Source organism: Erinaceus europaeus, chromosome 14 (genome assembly GCF_950295315.1).
Source record: "Erinaceus europaeus chromosome 14, mEriEur2.1, whole genome shotgun sequence".
NCBI lineage: Eukaryota > Metazoa > Chordata > Mammalia > Eulipotyphla > Erinaceidae > Erinaceus > Erinaceus europaeus.
Window position 1 is genome coordinate 14,993,435 of NC_080175.1, and position 20,543 is coordinate 15,013,977.

Here is a 20,543-nt window from a genome sequence, read left to right on the forward strand (position 1 = left end):
TTGCCATTGATGTGTTGTTGTTGTTGGATAGGACAGAGAGAAATCGACAGAGGAGGGGCCACAGAGAGGGGAAGAGAAAGATAGACACCTGCAGACCTGCTTCACTGCTTGTGAAGTGATCCCCACCCGCAGGTGTGGAGCCGGGGTTCGAACCAGGATCCTTATGCCAGTCCTTGCCCTTCGAGCCATGTGTACTTAATCTGCTGCACTACCACCCGACCTCCAATCCACATTCTTTGTATGTGAAAGTTCATCATTACTTAAGACACTCAGAGAACCAGCAAATTGCTTTTTTTCTTTGCTTAGTAGCATTTGTACCTGTGGATTTATTTGTTTATTATTTTTACATATTTCATTTTCTTCACTTTTCTTCCTTCTCCTCCTCCTTCTGACCTCAACTTCGCTAATAGGTTCTTGGGGCTTCTGTCTCTGAACCCCTCTGGTCAGTATATCCTTCTGCTTCCAATGAGTGAGTGTTATTTTAACCTGACATCATCTTATAATTATATATCTACTTATTTGTCTGTATTCTCACAAGACTACATTACTATAGAAGGAATATTCTAAATTTGTTCCATACCAGATAGTTGAGTGCCTAGCACATGCTAAGTGCTCAATAAGTACTTGTTGAAGGAGTGAATGGATGGACAAATGAATAGGTAGATGGATGGATGGATGAATGAATGGACAAGTAAATAAATGATAAGCAAATGGCAAATAGATGATTGTCTGTGGATAGAGTTACTAGGCAGTGAGAGCAAAAATGAAGACTGATTTGTGAACAGGGCTAAGAAAATCTTGGGGGAGTTGGTCGGTAGCACAGTGGGTTAAGCACAAATGGCACAAAGCACAAGGATTTGTGTAAGGATCCTGGTTTGAGCCCCTGGCTCCCCACCTGCAGGGGAGTCATTTCACAGGTGGTAAAGCAGGTTTGCAGGTGTCTATCTTTCTCTCTCCCTCTTTGTCTTCCCCTCCTCTCTCCATTTCTCTCTGTCCTATCCAACAATGACAATAATAACCACAACAACAGTAAAACAACAGGGCAACAAAAGGGAATATATATGTATATATGTGTATATAAATATTGATATTCCATATATATAAAATAAAATCTTGGAATGCCTAGAACAAGATAATTGTCGTAAAATATTCTGATATTCTGTTAGTTAAAATGGGTAAAGCCTCAGAATACACATAATTAATTACACAAATATAAATGAGACCTTTCACTTTTCCAAGACATGTTCCCACCTGTCATTTTGGCTGTGGAAGGAAGAACAATTGTGACTCCAAATTGACCTGGTAGATCTCCATATAGGGACATAGGTAGTGAGTAAATTCTTCAATTTTGTGACTATTGATATGTAAATGCAGGTTCATTTTCACATTCAATCAGAACATTTATAAAAAAGGAAACATTTAGATGAATGCATGAATGATTTAGCTTATTAATGTTCTTATTCAATAATAGTAGCAATACCATGTTGATTTCTAGACAATATATTTTTTTCCCCAAAAAGGTTAAACCACACAACAAAGGGCAGGATTTGTTCCTTCCCAGTTTAAGAACCTTCTTAAATATCTGGTTATTCCAAGTGCCTTTAAAAAAAATCATAGGAGGCAAGGAGGAAGCGAGAATAAAGTTCATCTGTATGGCAAAGTAAGAAGCTCCCTCACCCTATTGCTCCATCCTGGAATATATATGGAGAAAAGTGAAGGCAGGCCCTCAAGAGTAACAATGGAGCTTGGCAAACAACACAAAAACAGTGACAGAAAAATCCAGCAAAGAAAGCAGCATAAATGAAAGAAACACAAACAGCTCCTGATATTGGAGAAGGAAACTCCTGGGAGCCAGCTCTCTAATCTGTAGGATATAAGAAAAACCTCAGGAGCTGGACGGTGATGCACCTGGATAAGCACACATGATCACCAAGCACAGGGATCTGGGTTTGAGCCTCTGCTCCCCACCTGCAGGGAGGATGCTTCATGAGCGGTGAAGCAGGTCTGCAGGTGTCTATCTTCCCTTCTTCCTAGCTATCTCCTCCTCTCTCTCAACTTCTCTATGTTCTGTCAAGTAAAAACAGAATAGAAAGAAAAAAAATAATAAAATAAATAGAAAAAAATGGCTGCTGGGAGCGGTGGAAATTTGTAGTACGGGCACTAAGCTCCAATGATAGCCCTGGTGGCAAAAACAAAAGAAAACAAACAAACAAAAACAGAAAAAAAGAAAGGTCTCATGACATAGTGGGTGGGTCTTCCAGAATAACAGAGGGAAAAGAGAAAACAAAATTCTAAACACTGTGGACTCACTCACTACACCTCTACCTCAATACCATCTTCAGTTCTCTCCTTTCCCCAAATACTGTAGAGAGTAGAGTTCAATGTAAGATTAAACTCACTTTGAACATTCTAGTGAATTCCATCCCTCACCCTTAAACCAGAACATTTTTCCTCGTTATCACCTCATTAAAATGTCCCTAAGGACCCCGCTCTTTACATGATGACATCATGCCAGGAACAGGTCCCTTATGCCAGCAGTGAAGCATGACTGATATTTAAGACCAACAGCACAAGAACATTTGATCGCTTTCGTGTTTATTCAGAATGGCACTTTTACGTGAAGCCATAAAGCACTGAATTTCCCATACAGAACTGAGTGTGTGAATTGGGGCAGGTGGTATGTGGAAGCCTTGGGGTGGCAGAAGCAAGCCCTGTGACCACTCTCCAAATATGGCTGCCCAAACCAAACAAGAGACTCTGCATAACCTCCCCATAAACTGTTGTTTCCCCAAGTCCCTGGGATATGGAAAGGGAGGAGGAAGCAATGTCGACAGGGGGAAAAGGCAGGTAAAAGCAAACTGTCCCTAGCAAACGCGAGTCACATGCCTTTTTACCAGCTAGTTATGAGAAAGGGAAACCATTGTCACTCAAATTTAACCTCTGAGATTCCAAACACAATGATACAAGATGATATTTTATGTGGTGCAGGACAGATTTGCCACTTACATGAGTACTCTTTTTTTTTTTCTTCAGATTTCCTCATTTCTGACCAAAAGCATAAGCCCACCTACTATTTTGGCCTGTGCAAGGAAGTATGGTTGTGGCTCCAAGCTCAGCTGGTTAAGTCGCCCACTCTTCATTTTAGGATGTAGGTAGTGCTTGGTTTCTCAGTTTCATGAACACTATGTCAATACAACATTCAGTCAGGCTGTAATTCCTTTTTTCATCCTTTCCCTCTTTTGAAACAGCTTTATTAAGATATAACTTCCGGGCGGGGGAGACAGCATAATGGTTATGCAAACAGACTCTCATGCCTGAGGCTCCTAAGTCCCAGGTTCAATCCCCCGCACCACCATAAGCCTGAGCTGAGCAGTGCTCTGGTGTTTCTCTCTCTCTCCTCTCTTCATCTCCCTCAAAAATAAAATTAATTAAAAAAAAAAGATATAACTTCCATCTCATATAATTCGTTCATTTAAAGCATACAATTCAGTGGTTTGATTACACTACATTATTAATTTAAGAAATTGTCCATATGTGCTTTTAATTAGAAATGTCATTATTATCACTAAAAAAAGAGAAAGAAACGGAATATAGAAGAAAATGATAGTGGAAATAGGGAGAAAGAAAAGAAACAAGAACAAAAAGAGGAAGCCATGTTTCCAAAGGAGAGGGTCTAATTATTTCTGTAGTTCCTCATCTTTTGACCAGGATTTTAAAATCGGCACAGTGGGGAGTCGGGCGGTAGTGCAGCTGGTTAAGTGCACTTGGCGCAAAGCGCAAGGACCTGTGTAGGGATCCCATTTGAGCCCCGCCTCCCCACCTGCAGCGGAGTCGCGTCACGGGCCATGAAGCAGGTCTGCAAGTGTGTATCTTCTCTCCCATCCTCGCTGTCTTCCCCTCCTCTCTCTATTTCTCTCTGTCCTGTCCAAAAAAAAAAAAAAAAAATCAACACAGTGGGTCTGGGGAGGTAGCTTAATGTTTATGTGAGACTCTCCTGCCTGAGACTCTTGAGGCTCTAGGTTTGATCCTCAGCACCACCATACACCAGAGCTGAACATTGCTCTGCTTTTCGTCTTGCTCTCTGTGTGTATCTTTCTCTTTGTAGTTCTCATAAAAAACAAATAAAATATTAAAGCAACAACCACAACAATATGGTGGTGAATCCCCAGAAGGCCTGGGCAGGAAGTCACAGTCTTTTTTTTTTTTTAATTTTTTTTTAATATTTTATTTTATTTATTTATTCCCTTTTGTTGCCCTTGTTGTTTTATTGTTGTAGTTATTATTGTTGTTATCGTTGTTGGATAGGACAGAGAGAAACGGAGAGAGGAGGGGAAGACAGACAGGAGGAGAGAAAGATAGACACCTGCAGACCTGCTTCACCGCCTGTGAAGCGACTCCCCTGCAGGTGGGGAGCCGGGGTTCGAACCGGATTCCTTATGCCGGTCCTTGTGCTTTGCGCCACCTGCTTAACCCGCTGCGCTACAGCCCGACTCCCAGGAAGTCACAGTCTTAAACAGTAATGGAGAGGTACAGAGGAAGGGACCAGAATGGGGTTTGTAGATGGGGACTGAGTGAGTAAAGGTTTCTGGGAGGCCACAGGAAATCTTGAACCCTGCCCTGCATGTTAGCTCCCTGTCACTCTGTGAGTCCTCCCCTATGGAAGAACTAAGCATAACAACAGATTACAGATGCAGACTAACAGCCCAGTGACCTAAGCCAGGTGCCAATTTTCAACTCAGTTCTTTTTCTTGCTTCTCAGATTACAGCATTTAATGAGGTAAAACATCAGATTACAGAAAACTTTTTTTTTAAATGAGAATTCATTGAAGTTTCTGGGTTAGTTGAGAAATATGAAAGTATTTACCCTCTGTTCGGCAGACTCCACATTATTAACATTTTCCCTTCTACTGTCACTTATAAGACTGCACTTTCTCAAACGAGTTCACCATTTGGTGTTTGGAACTGGTGATGGCCAAACGGTGCACACCACCATTCCGATATATAAATCAGCTTGAGTTTGATTTAAGGACCAGAGGCCTCTTGGGAGCAAGTGCTGTGGGAAGAGAGAAGAGCTGATCTGTTGCTCCATGATGGGGGACATGAACTGCTTGGTGGATGCTGGAGGCAGGTAACCTTTCCTGTCTGTGATGACCAGCATGGTGCTGTTTGCACAGAGACCCAGTCTTTGGGAGGGATGATCCGGAATGTCTTCCATAAACCCCACTGAAGAGGGGGCTTTCTGCCTTTTTTTTTTTTTTAACAGTGTCAGCTCTCCTATGATCCTTACTATCTTCCCACTATCAACTGTTACTTCGTCTCTCTTTTTCTGATTGTGTTTACTATAGCTCTCTCTCTCTTTTCTCCTTGGTGATACTAGACAGTGGTTTACCTATTTGCCTTTTTGAAGAGCCAGCTCTCTTGTTTTCATTTGACTTTGGAGTTATCTTCCTGATGTCTATTTCATTAATTCGTGCCTTAATTTTAACTGCTCCTCACTCCAGCTGACTTTTGACTTTCTTTATTGTCCCCTGTCTAGTTGGTTGGGCTGTGATGTTAGAGAGTTTACTTGAGGGGCCAGGTGGTGGTATACCTGATTAAGCACATACATTATAGTGCATGAGGACCCAGGTTCAAGCCCCGGGTCCCCACCTGCAGAAAGGAAAGCTTCACAAGTAGTGAAGCTATGCTGCAGGTCTCTCTATGTATCTTTCTCTTCCTATCTCCCTCTCTCCTCCAAATTTCTCTGTCTCTATGTAATAATAATAATAAATAAATAAGAATAATGGCATTAGTGTCTTCCTCAATTTATTTTAAAAAGAACTTTACTTGTGATCTTTCCTCTTGTTAATGTTGGCCTCCATTGCTATGAACTTTCCTCTTGGATCTATCACCACATTCTGTAGAGTCTGGTAGCTGGTCTCTTCATTGTGGTTATTTTCCATGTGATTTTAAATTTCTCTTGATTTCATCAGTGAACCAGGCATCAGTCTTGCTCTCTTCCCAAGGGGATATATAACAGTATTTGGGAAATGCAAGAAACTTTGACGAGATCCTGGGAGGTGGCTCAGTAGGTTGAACACATGCTTTGTTTACATGCTTAAGTCAGGTTTGAAACCATCCTTGTGCATGGTCAGCGGATGCTCTGGTTTCTTTCTTTCATTAAGTAATTATTTTTAAAGAAGCAGTAAAGAGCTGAAAAATAATTACCTTCTCTCCCATGAACTCCTCTTCATAAGCTACCAAAGGACAGAAAGCAGTAAACTTTATTGGCTAGAATCATAGTCTTCTAGAACTGGGGAGTCAGCTGAAAAGCCATCTGTAGTGGAGATGTGCAGTTCTCTTTCCCTTAGAATCTCTTAATCATTCTTTTAGCCTACTAACATTTTTTTTTTTTTTGCAAGGGATAGGGGAAGCCAACATTTTGGTACCCTCAGACTTTTAGGTGGGCTGAATGCTTCTGGTTCCTTGGTCATATAGCCTAGGGTATATGCCAGAGGGCATTCTGCATAACCCCCAACTCAAGGGATTAATTAAGATAGACGCAGAACTCTTATCAGCCTGATGCACTTTTAAAATGCAGTTAGGCTGTGATAGAGTCACCACGTTGTGTGAGCATGCTTAGGAAGGGACCATTCCATAGCACCTTTGAGTTCTTGTACCTGAAGCTAACGTTCTATCTACATTTTCCAGTTATCTGAGCCAACACACACAGCTTTTGGCGTAAGCCTATTTGAGTTGGTTCTTTCATGTGCAGTAAAAAAATGACATGACTAACCTGTCACCTGGTTCTTCTCACCCTACAGGCCAAAATCAGGAAATGGCTTGCTTATGGTTCATCTGAGCATAATTGACTGGCATTTAAGTCCCTGGTACCCAGGCTAGGGCTCTCTCTAAAAGCTTTTCTCAATTATTCTTCCTGTTTGAGGCATCAGAGCACAGTTCTGCTAGAATTGTTGAAATCACCAGAACACGAGCTATCCATGTTTTGTGACACTTTCTTTTTTCACTAAAATTATTTTAATAATTAAAAAATATTGTACAAGATTATAAGAGTATAAGGGTATGGTCCTAAGCCATACCCACCACCAGTTCTGTTCTTCTTCTCCACCCTCAGTGATAGCCACCAAAGTTGTCACAAAATCTTTGAGACAGTTTGACTACTTTTTTAAAAAAAAAAATACTTTGTTTGTGATGAGTAGGTTACAAGTTGTAAGGTTATAGTACACAGCTCCACACCACATCCACGACCAAAGTTCTGTATCCACACCCTCCTGCCTCCCAAAGATAACCACCATAGTTTTCTTTTTTTCTTTCCTTAAGTTTATGTGTATCAGGTCTCTAGATTCCATAGATGAGTGAAAACATCTGGTAGTTGTCTTTCATCTCTTTACTTATTTCTCTAAGCATAATCACCTCCAGTTCCATCCATTTTGTCCCAAAACACACAATATCATCCCTTTTGACTTCAGAGTAGTATTTTATGGAATATATGCCTCATAACTTCTTATCTAGTCATTTGTTGATGACCAGTTAGGCTGCTTCCACTCTTTGGCTATTGTGAATAACACAACTATGGACATAGGATTCCATATGTTCCTTCAAATTAGGATACTCTTAACTGTTTTGAAGTTGCCTTCCATGGTGGGTGTAGTCCAGGTGTTGGAATCAGTTCCCTAAACCCCCTCCCAGGTTCAAATCCTGACTTTGCTATTTATAAACTTTGTATTGTCTCCTCTTCTGCAAAAGAAGAGGTTTTTAAATTTTTTTAAAGATTTTATTTGTTTATTAATGAGAAAGATAGGAGGAAAGAGAAAGAACCAGACATCACTCTGGTACATGTGCTGCTAAGGATTGAACTCAGGACCTCATGCTTGAGAATCCAATGCTTTATCCACTGCACCACCTCTTGGACCACTTTTTTTTTTTAATTTTTATTTATAAAAAGGAAACATTGACAAAACCATAGGATAAGAGGGGTACAACTTCACACAATTCCCACCACCAGAACTCTGTATCCCATCCTCTCCCCTGATAGCTTTCCTATTCTTTAACCCTCTGGAAGTATGGACCCAAGGTCATTGTGGGATGCAGAAGGCTGATGGTCTGGCTTCTGTAATTGCTTCCCTGCTGAACATGGGCCTTGAGAGGTCGATCCATACTCCCAGCCTGTCTTTCTCTTTCCCTAGTGGGGAAGGGCTAAGAAGAGTTTTTTCTTAATGATTTCTTTTTTATCATTTAAATTATATAAAGAAGTTATGGGATAGGTACTCCATGGAATACTACTATGCAATCAGTAAAGATGACATTGTGTTCTCTGGGTCAAAATGGATGAAACCTGAGGTGGTTATGCTTAGTGCTGTGGTGTCTTTCCCTTTCTCCCTCTGTAATAAAAGTTATCTTGAAACAGTGAAGTCCCAGTAGTGGGGGAAAAAAGATAATTAATAGTAATTATTCACTATAGTTATTGTGAGGATTAACTAATGTAAGACCTACAAATGTCAGACTTAAAGGGAAAAGATAAAAGAAAGATTCAGCATACCCAGTTAAATGTAAATTTTAGGTATATACTATGAGCAGGTCTAAAAAGGTGGAAGTATGATCTATACTATATTTGGGACATAATTATACTAAACAACTGTCCAATATTTACCTAAGATGAACACTTAACTTAGAATCCTGAGTTGTAGGGAGTTGGGCAGTAGCGCAGCAGGTTAAGCGCACATGGTGCGAAGCGCAAGGACCCGCATAAGGATCCCGGTTCGAGCCCCCCAGCTCCCCACCTGTAGGGGAGTCGCTTCACAGGCGGTGAAGCAGGTCTTCAGGTGTCTATCTTTCTCTCCCCCTCTCTGTCTTCCCCTCCTCTCTTGATTTCTCTCTGTCCTACCCAACAACAGCAACAACAACAACAATAACCACAACAATGATAAAACAACAAGGGCAATAAAAGGGGAAAAAATGGTCTCCAGGAGCACTGAACCCCGGCAATAACCCTGGAGGCAAAAAAAAAAAAAAGAATCCTGAGTTGAAGTTGGTACCCCTACAAAGGAAGGGATTAATTCTGTGCCTGGCCTGAAAGGAGTGTCCAGAGAAGACTGGCAGGTGGTCACCCAATAGAAAGCACCATGTGTGAGGAAATGGGTTCAAGCTCCAGGAATACAGGTGAGAGCCTGCAAAGGGGGGCTGGGGATGAGGGAGGCTTCATGAGTGGTGGAGTGTTGTTTGTGGTGTCCCTTCTCTGTCTCTGCCTCTCTCATTCTCTGTCTTTCACTCTTCAGCTGATAGGGGAAAAAAAAAAAGTGGCTGTCAGGAGTGGTGGATCCCTCACAGTAAATCTGTTGACCAAAAGGAATATCAAGAAACAACAGGATCCTTGTTGGAGTGAAGAGTGGTGAGTCTGAGAAGCTGGAGGTGTGACGTGGAGAGGATCAAACAGTTACCAGGATAGGTCTTGAACCTCAGTGACTACTCTGAAGGCTGGGTAGAAGCCTAGAACATGCAGGTAGTGAGTTTTGCATGCAGAGACCTTGGCCTTCAGCTCTGTTCTAGTCTCAGATTATAACACCTGACACAGGGGTTCTGTCTTTAGGGTCCCTGGGGACATTCCTGAGGGATTGAGCCAATTTAAGCCATTGCCCCCCATGTCCCCCTGTCAACTCCCCTTGTTCAGAAGCCCATACATCCACCATGTAAACAATCCCTTGTAGCTACCTACCTGGGAGGACCCCAACCTTGGAGCATACTCAGTGCTCTCTGATGAAATTCCAAAATATTTTGCTGCCAAACACCTGAGATTCTCCATGAGAAAGAATAAAGGAAAAGGGAGAAAGGAAAAAGGTTCCAAAAGGAAGTTTATACCAACTTACAAAGGTCAACCAAAAGGGACAAAGGGACTCAGCAGAGCCTATGTCACCCTCCAACAATCCAGCAGTGCTCACCTGAGACTCCAGCACCTTCCATGCTCTCACTTCTGGCCCCAGCAGCTTCTTACAGTTAAAGCCACTTTTAACACCTTCCTGATCTGTAAGTGGGCACCTGCTGTCAGTAACTACCAGGCAGGTTGCCTTGTCAGAAATAAATTTACCCATTCATCCCAAGAATGGACTTGAGAAAGTCAGGAAGCAGGACATCTTATTCAATTCTGCAGACTGGCACCAGCCCAACCTAGGTCTGCCATGTTGGTGTGCATGTGGGTTTGAGACAAGAGAAAGTATTTATTTCCTAATGCTGGTTTGAAACTGTTACAGGTTGGAAATATGGATCGACCTGTCAATGCCCAAGTTCAGCGGGGAAGCAATTACAGAAGCCAGACCATCAGCCTTCTGCATCCCACAATGACCTTGGGTCCATACTCCCAGAGGGTTAAAGAATAGGAAAACTATCAGGGGAGGGGATGGAAAATAGAGTTCTGGTGGTGGGAATTGTGTGAAGTTGTACCCATCTTATCCTATGGTTTTTGTCAATGTTTCCTTTTTATAAATAAAAATAATAATAAAAGAAAAAAAAAAAAGAAACTGTTCTGTTCTCCATGGAATGGATATACAGATTCACAATCCTATCATAACTGGTTAAGAGAAAAAGGTGGTTAGTGGTGGTGGGGGTGGCCTCTTTCTTTTCTAGGTTAGGGGCCTGGTTTGAGTCATGTAAAATTGGGTAGATGTGACCTTCCTCATATAACAGTGATGGATTCTTTTGCAGACGGTCTAAGAAAAGCAGCTGAGCTGCTTGTACAAGGTGATGTGTATCTAGGCATGAACTCTCTGCCTGGAAGGCCCCTGGGGTAGGGTAGGGGTGCGGTGGGGAGAGAGAATGAAACACCAAGGAAACATGTGTCCTATTCTGACTCTATATGTGGATACTTTGAAAATTAATTATTCTCTATTTCTGACAGCCTTCCCCACTAACTGCTTCAGTTTCTCTCCATTTTCTAAGTTGAGATAATACCCTAAGACCATTCACTCAGAAAAATCACAGGTTGACTTCAATTATGTTTAATAATGTATAGCTAAGAGAGAGACCAACACTTGGATTTTTGGTGTTGCCACTTACTTTCCCCTTTAGGGTCAGTGTGTTCCATCTCTATGCCTCATTTTCCTTCACTGTGAAAGGACTTGCTTGCTGCTTCTCACTGGGTCATTATAGAAAACAGTCTGCACACTCAGATGGATTGCTTTCCAACCTCCCAGGTGATGCTATGTCCCAAGTATCTCCAATGTTGGCTCACTCCCACTATAACCCCTCCCCCCTGCCACCACACATAGACACACACATACACGCACATGTGTACACACACACACACACACACACACACAATCACTATTTTGCTGACTCCTGACCTTGCAGGGGCACCATGGAACTCTGGAGAAATAGGCTCAGCTGATAATATTCCATACCCTGGAGGTTTGATTTTTGCAATTTAGTTGAGAAGACAGACTATTAAATCATTAGTGAAAAAGACATACATACTTTCCTATAATTAAACTGCAGAGTGTGTGGTTCCGGATGGAAATTCTGTGGCCCAAGACTTTCAGAGAGGGAGCAAGGGTAACAGGGAGAGACCCAGGATGGGGTGTTGGGAGGTGGGTGTGGGAGGTGACTGGGAAAGCATGAGGGAACACTTAACTCACTGACCCACCTTAAGGTGATGCTCAACCACTGGCCCCAGGAGAAATCATAGCTGCTCTCTGCTCTTCAGATCTGCGTGCCTCTAGCCATCCAAAGCAAGTCATGTACTTGCAATAGTCATTATTCCTCATCAGTTAAAGACATTCCATCTAATAATCATTCAAATGGCTGCAAAAATCCTACAACCTCCCCTCTGCAGATCCAAGAATGCAGACCTCTAATTGCCCCCACCTCTGAATGCAGTTTTTGTGGGTGTACTCACTACATGTCTCCCCAAACCCACCCCTTTCTCCTTTGGTTAGTTGTTTTGACTCATTAAGGGTCAACATTAATTAAGATCAGAAAGGATCCAGAGTAAAGGTGCTTATGGTCTAACTATGGTATGTGTGTGTGGGGGTGGGGGGGTGTCTTGGTTTCCAATTCCTGATCTGGCAGATCCTTTGTGTGGCTAAATCATTTCTTGGAGGCACTTAGGAGGACAGCCACAATCTCTAGATATTTGGAGTAGCCCTGCTCAGCTCTGGCTTGTAATGGTGCTGGGGACTGAACCTGGGAGCTCTGAGCTTCAGGCACAAAATCTTATGCATGACCACTATGCTGTATCCCCAGCTAGAACAGCTGTGTATAGATCACAGAGGGTTTTCTGTCTCTGGGATTATTTCTGGTGAGTCACCAAAGAAGGCAGTGAGAAAGGGCAAGAGTTACTGTATTTAGCAGGTAAGAAACTGAGTTCCAGAGGAGGTATGTGGTTTGCCCTGGGCCCCTTAACTAGCTCTCCAAATTTATCTCCTGGATATGAATTGACAGCAGTTTCTCACCAATGTCATCGGGCCTATGAATCTTCTTGAAGGCAGGGCCTGTTTCTATACAAGTCTTCCTCACTTGTGTTACCTATACTTTACAGTGGTGTGCAGATAAATCTTTAGTTGCTCTCTGGGACAAAGAAAATCCCTGATTTGCAGTGTTTGCCAATTTTAATAGTGTAAACACTCTCCACTCTCACCCTTTCTGACCTCAAGTTGCTAGTGTGACATCAGCCACTTGCAAAGTTGCTAAACATTTAATAATAGACCTTTACAAGCCAGTCAGAGCTGGTCCCAGAAGCCCACTGTTTGCAGAGTACCTTATATGGACCGGGAAAGAAGAGACATTTGATGATTTCTGGGCTTGTAATGCTCCTTTAGGCTGCATGAATTCAAATACTCTAAGGCTGTAAGCCTGACCTGAGTTTAGACTGAAGGATGGGTGAGATCTTTGGGGCTGGGGATCTGTGGGTCCTCAGAGGTTGAATTATGCTTGAGTTGTCTCATGAACTGGACTATAGTGCAGGAACATAAAAGAAAAACGGAACTGTCAGAAGGAAGGAAAGAAAGAAAGAACATAGGAGAGAAGAAGAGAGAAGGATAAAGGGAGGTAAGAGAAGATAGCAGCAGAAAAGGAAGGGAGGAATGGAGATAAGGAAGGAGATGAAGGGAGGGAGGGAAAGAAGGAACAAAGAGAAGAAAGGGAGGGAAGAAAAGAAGGAAGGAAAGGAGCAAGGATAGAAGTGTGGGGGAGTAGAAAGAAAACATCCTGAACCCACCTGGGCTCTTAAGAGATTGGATCAAGGTGCCCATGAGGTGAAGCAGTGGATAAAATTTTGGACTCTCAAGTAAAAAGTCCCAAATTTGAACTCTGGTATCATATGTGCTAGAGTGATGCTCTGGTTCTCTCTCTCCCTCTTTCTCTCATTAATAGATGAATGACAATTAAAAACTAAAAAAGGCTAAACTAGCATGAGATACACAAGCATGAAACAGATTGATAGAAGAATAATTCATTAATAACATATATACCTCTTGTAGACATGGGAAAGACACAGTGATTCTGAGTAACTCAATACACGATCCTAAGCATGATATTTAAATAACTTTGCTAATGCATAGAACCTTAAGAAGAAGGAAGGGAGGGTCAGTTAAAGGTGAAAGCATATAGACTTAAAAATTCTGCCTTCTCTATAGACCAAATACTACCTAGAAGAGTTTATCTCAAAGAAAATCATTCTGCTTCCAGAGCCTATGAAATTAACATAGATATATCTTGGGGGTAATAGGGATTTGTCCCCCTAGACCTTTGGAACTTGTTAGAAGTTCCACAATTCAGAAGTTGATGTATTCGGCTATTTCATAGAATCATCTTTTAGTTCTGAGAATAGATTAGTCTGATTAAGCACTTAGGTTCAAATTCTTTTTAAGATTCATTTACCAATTGAGACAGAGAGCCAGAGCATCATTCTGGCACATGCAATACTGGGGATCAAACGGGAGACCTCATGTTTGAGAATCCAATGTTTTAACCACTGTGCCACCTCCTGGGCCATGGGTTCAAATTCTTGAGGCAAAGTTATTGTTCCTGAACTGGGGTGTGTCTGAGATCATCAGCTACCTGCAGTAGTAGCCCTTGGTCAGGAAGTTTGTACAGGCTCCATCATGGAGGTGATCTCTTCAAGGCTGTATCCACCTCTCTGGCATGTGTGGTTTTGGAAAACGCAACCTTAGTTCTTAATCAATGCAAGGCAAAAAGAAAAACTGGAAGTGCAAGTTTCACAAAGTCATGGTTAGCTATTAGGAAGTTCAGGCTCCATTCCAATTCACTGGTAAAAGCAAAAACTTCGATCTGATCAGAAAGACTAGAACTTAACCACACACATACACACAAAAGACATATTACTGTGTGGTCCAGGAAGTGGTGGAGTGGATAAAGCATTGTATTCTCAGGCGTGAGGACATGAGTTCAATCTCCGGCAACACATGTACCAGAGTGATGTCTGGTTCTTTCTCTCTTTTCTCCTATCTTTCTCATTAATAAATAAATAAAATCTTTTTTAAAAAAAGACACATTACTGAAGACATTTCTGATCTACCTTTACCCCAATTCAGCACCACATGGGAGTGCCATGGAACCAGAGGAAATTCCGGTGCTATGGTGTCTCTCTCTGTCTTTTTCTCTATCTGAACAAAAATGTCAACTTGTGTGTGAAAGGTGAAGTCATACACATGTGAGAGTCTTAGCTCTGCAAAAGAGAAAGAAAAAAAATGGAAGGTAAGGGGTCAGGTGGTAAGACATCTGGTTGACTGCACATGCTATCACACAAAAGACCCAGGTTCAAGTCCCCAGTCCCCACCTACAGAGGGCAAGCTTTAGTAGCAGTGAAGCAGTACTACAAGTGTCTCTTTTCCTCTTTTTTTCTATAGAAATATTTCTTCTGAGGGGCCGGGCGGTAGTGCAGCAGGTTAAACACACATGGTGTGAAGCGCAAGGACCAGCTTAAGCATCCCAGTTTGAGCCCCCGGCTCCCCACCTGCGGGGTTTGCTTCACTATTGGTGAAGCAGGTGTGCAAGTGTCTATCTTTCTCTCCTCCTCTCTGCCTGCCCATCCTCTCTCAATTTCTCTCTGTCCTACCTATCCAACAACAATGACAGCAATAATAACAATAATAACAGCAACAACAACAACAGACAACAAGGGCAACAAAAGGAAAAAAAATGGCCTCCAGGAGCAGTGGATTCTTAGTGCAGGCATTAAGCCCCAGCAATTATCTTGGAGGCAAAAAAAAAAAAAGAAGAAATATTTCTATTTAAAATTATCTTTATTTATTATTTATTGAATAGAGACAGCCAGAAATCATGAGGGAAGGGGGTGATAGAGAGGAAGAGAGACAGAGAGACACCTGCAATACTGCTTCACCACTTGGAAAGCTTTCCCCCTGTAGGTGGGGACTGGGGGTTCAAACCTGAGTCCTTGTACATTGTAGCATGTGCACTCAAGCAGATACACCATCACCCAGCCAGCTCCCTCTCTCCCTCTTTATCTTCCCCTCCCCTCTCAATTTCTCTCTTAATTACCACACAGAACTTAAAATGTGCTTTGATGGAGCATTTACAAGGAATCACAGATTGCATTCCTAATGACCTTTCAGGCTTCAGAGACGTCCTATTTCTTTCTTGGGAGTCAACCTCACCCTCTGCCTGCAATACTTGTAGTTAGAGTTAATCCCTCCATTCTCGAGGTCCCCAAATATACTTGGGTTTCCAGCCAAGGTGTGACCTTTATAGTCCTTTCAGTAGACTGGAACCTTGTGAGCAAGGTGTTAGGTTTCTGTCTTCTTCATTGGTTCTAAGATCAGTCTTCTTTCCTGAAGCAGTGTGATCTCTGGCATTCTGGTTGATGCCTGGAGAATGTATGAGAGAGGGCCGGGGGAGAGGAAGAAGGAGGAAGAGAAGAAGAAAAAATATTTTTTCCTGCATCTATAAGCGAATACTGCTATAGAACACTGACAGTTTTCACATTCTGTTAGTGTCAGGAAGAGACGAAAGCAGACATTTCAGTCATACTCACAAAATGATGTCACCTACCTGGTTAACTGGAGGTCAAAATCAACTTAAAGGAGGAAAATATATTAAATGTGGAAAAAGCAATACACTCTTCCAAAACAAAAAGTCATTATGGCTGGGGAGATAGCATAATGGTCGTGCAACAGAGTTTTCATGCCTGAGGCTTCAGGTTCCATGTTCAATTTCCAGCACCACCATAAGAACTGAGCAGTGCTCTTCTCTCTCTTTCTGTCTGTCCTTCTCTCTGCAGCTCTTCTTTCTCCTTAAAATAAAATAAAAGTTAAAAAGTCATTAAAGAGGGAGTCAGGCTGTAGCACAGTGGGTTAAATGCACACGGCGCAAAGCGCAAGGACAAGCATGAGGATCCCGGTTCAAGCGCCCAGCTCCCCACCTGCAGGGGAGTCGCTTCACAGGCAGTGAAGCAGGTCTGCAGGTGTCTATCTTTCTCTCCCCCTCTCTGTCTTCCCCTCCTCTATCCATTTCTCTCTGTCCTATCCAACAACAACGACATCAACAACAATGACATCAACAACAACAACAATAATAACTACAAGGGCAACAAAAGGGACTAAGTAAATAAACATTTAAAAAAGTCATTAAAGCTACTTCCACCCTCAATAATCGATTCATTCTCAAAGAGAAACTCTTGATATCTTATTAGCACTTTCTAAAAGTCCAAGCATTTTTCCCCCACCCCACTCCCCACCACTAGAAGGACTTATCTGCATTGACTTACCCACTTATCTACTTATCTTAATTCCATGATGAATTTGCATTCTAGGTTAGTTGTCTTTTCCTGTGAATTCTCCCTGAATATAGACTGTGAGGAGTAAATAGTAGTTTCTACAAATGGCAAAAAAGCTTTGAATGACCGTAATTACAGATCTTACTATAATTAGGCAACTGGCAAGGAAGTTTACTCAGAATTTGTGGTCTACAATATTAGCATAACTGCCCATAATTGACCAGAATATCAGACTCTTAGGGAAATTTACATAATTTTAGGACATCCCTATTAATATGCCCATGTATGTTAAGAAGTTTCTATCTTTTTCTTTCTGTGACAATGCTGGATATTTTGATATACCAAGGAGATCTAATGTGTATGTGTTTCTCTCTCCACAAAGGAGAGATTATTCTAGGATGGTTTAGAACCCCTCCCAACACCTCTCATATTTCTTTCTCTTCTAATCAGTCACAGATTTTTATCCTTTATAGAATTTTACTTTTATTATCACCAAGGTTTCCCTGCTCTGGGCAGACTTTTTGAGGTAGAAAGAGAGAGAGAAAGAAAGGGAGGGAGAGCAGGAGAGACACCACAGCATCAAAGTTTTCCCCAGTGTGGTGCAGGCTGGGCTTGAACCTGGATCACCCACATGGCAAAGCAGGCACCTTCCCAGGTGAGCTAGTTTTGTCAGCCCTAGAATGTTTGTGTTGTTTTGCCACAGATGTTAAATATAAAAGTCTAGAACACTTAATAGATGGTGAGAAAACAATATTTAATTATTTATTTAAGCAAAGTGACAAAGATGTTAAAAAGCAAGATGAGAACTTTCATGGTCGCAAGTAAAAATTAGTTCTTTTTAATTATTCAAGTCATAGGCCCCTTGGAAAACACCAAAAATAGACTTCCTAGCTTTTTCCCACCCAAAACCCCTATTCTTCTCTATTTCTACCTTTTGAGTTCCTGTTTGCTAAACAATTTGTCCTGCTTTATATCTTACTGTCTTTCAGCTACCAAGCTGCAGATGCTACTATGAGTCCATCCTGACTTCTCTGGGCAGATGACCTCACCAATGTGTCCCAGAACCTCACCTCCCCAGAGCCCTACCCTACTAGGGAAAGATGGAAACAGGCTGGGGGGTATGGATTGACATGCCAATGTCCAGGTACACTGGAGAAGCAATTACAGAAGTCAGAACTCCTACCTTCTGCACCCCATAAAGAATTTTGGGCCATACTCCCAGAGAGATAAAGAGTAGGGAGCCTTCCAATGAAGGGAACAGGATACAGAACTCTGGTGGTGGGAACTACATAGACTTATACCCCTGTTATATTAAAGTCTTGTTAATCATTATTAAATCACTAATAAAAATAAAACAATTATTTTTTTTAATTTTTTAAAAAATATTTATTTATTCCCTTTTGTTGCCTTTGTTGTTTTATTATTGTACTGATTACTGTTGTTGTTATTGATGTCATTGTTGGATAGGACAGAAAGAAAGAGAGAAAGGAGGGGAAGACAGAGAGGGGATCTTTATGCTGGTCCTTACGCTTTGCGCCACCTACGCTTAACCTGTGCTACTGCCCAACTACCACAATTAGTCATTTTAAAGTCATGACTACCTGTATTCAGTCAAGAGCCTGCTGTTAACATTGGGTCTGAAGTGCATGAAGCTACTATGAGAACATATGATGTCTTTTTTTTTTTCTTTTGCGCCTCCAGGGTGATCACTGGGGTTTGGTGCCTACACTACGAAGCCACTGTTCCTGTGACCATTTTATATATATATTTAAATAGGACAGAGTGAAATTGAGAGGAGAGGGGAAGATAGAGAACAGAGAAAGGCAGACCTGCTTCACTATTTGTGAAGAGGCCACCCTGCTGGTGGGGAACCCCGGACTCCGACCTGTATCCTTGAGCGGGTCCTTAAGCTTGGTTCTGTGTGTGTTTAACTGGTGCACCACTGCCTGGCCCCCAACATCTATTTTTTATAATAAACTTTATTTACTTATCATTTTACTGAGTTAATGGTTTACAGTAAGTTGTCGACACAGGGGTATAATTTCTCAATTCCCTGTGATTGATGTCTTCAACACACTCTAATCCCCAACTTAGCATAACTGCCCATATTGACCAGAATATCAGACTTTTAGGGAAATTTACATAATTTTAGGACGTCCCTATTAATATTCCCATGTATGTTAAGCTTTGGTGCAATATACCAAAACCTGACTGCATGGAATGAGAGAACTTTACATGTCATACATACATACATCAAAGGGAAAATAAATAAAATTTGTTTAGAGCTCAACAAACACAGCAACAAAACAGACACACTAAAGAAACAGACATAGCTCCATCCAAAAATGAGGCGAGAGCATGGGCAGAATATTCACCAAAGATGAAATCCAAAGGGCCAACAGTAATGAAAAATGCTTAAAATCACTGACTGTCAGAGAAATGTAAGCCAAGTTATCAATGACATACCAATTATTATTATTAGTGATTTAATAATGATTGACAAGACTGTGAGATAATAGGGGCACAATTCCATACAATTCCCACCACCAGAGTTCTGTATCTCATCCTCTCCATTGGAAGGTTCCCTATTCTTTATCTCTGGGGGTATGGACCAAACTTGGTTATGGGATGCAGAAGATGGAAGGTCTGACTTCTGTAATAGCTTCTGCATTGGACATAGGCATTGGCAAGTCACCCAACCAATGTTTTTTTTTTAATTTTTTTAAATATTTTATTTTATTTATTTATTCCTTTTTGTTGCCCTTGTTGTTTTATTGTTGTAGTTATTATTGTCGTCGTTGTTGGATAGGACAGAGAGAAACGGAGAGAGGAGGGGAAGACAGAGAGGGGGAGAGAAGATAGACACCTGCAGACCTGCTTCACCGCCTGTGAAGCGACTCCCCTGCAGGTGGGGATCTGGGGGCTCGAACCGGGATCCTTATGCGGGTCCTTGTGCTTTGCGCCACCTGCGCTTAACCCGCTGCGCTACAGCCCGACTCCCCCAGCCAATGTTTTTATCTTTCCCTAGTGGGATAAGGCTCTGGGGAGGTGAGGTTCCAGGACACATTGGTGAGGTCATCTGCCTGGGCAAGTCAGGATAGTGTTATGGTAGCACCTGACAACTAGGTGGCTGAAAGGAGGTAAGATATAAAGTGGGGGCAGGGGTTCGGGGTTGGTGGTAGCTCAGCTGGTTCAGCTCACGTGGCACGAAGCACAAGGACCATCATAAGGATTCTGGTTCGAGCCCCTGGTTCCCCACCTGCAGGGGGGTCACTTTGCAGGCGGTGAAGCAGGTCTGCTGGTGTCTATCTTTCTCTCTCCTCTCTGTCTTTCCCTCCTTTCTCCATTTCTCTCTGTCCTATCCAACAACGACTAACTCAATAACAACAATAATAACTACAACAACAATAAAAAAATAAGGGCAACAAAAGGGGAAAACAAAAACAAACAAAAAACAATAAAAAATATATAAAGCAAGACAAATTGTTTAATAAACAGGAACCTAGAGGTAAGAATAGAGAAGATGAAACTGGTGGTCTGCGCGTGGGAAGAAGGTAGGACGTGTATTTTAGGTATATTCCATGGGGCCCATGACTTTACTAATTTTGCTTGAGCCCAATGGCTAAAAATATTGTCTGGGAAGATGGTTTCAAAGTTGAGAATAGGACTAAAAAGCTGGAATAGGGCAGAGAGTAGCTCCCAAATATGAGAAAGGTATATAAATACTGTTAACTGTTTACCCCATGGATCTGACCTAGGGCCCATATCTATTCATATTTAGCACAAAAGCCTGTGTAACCTC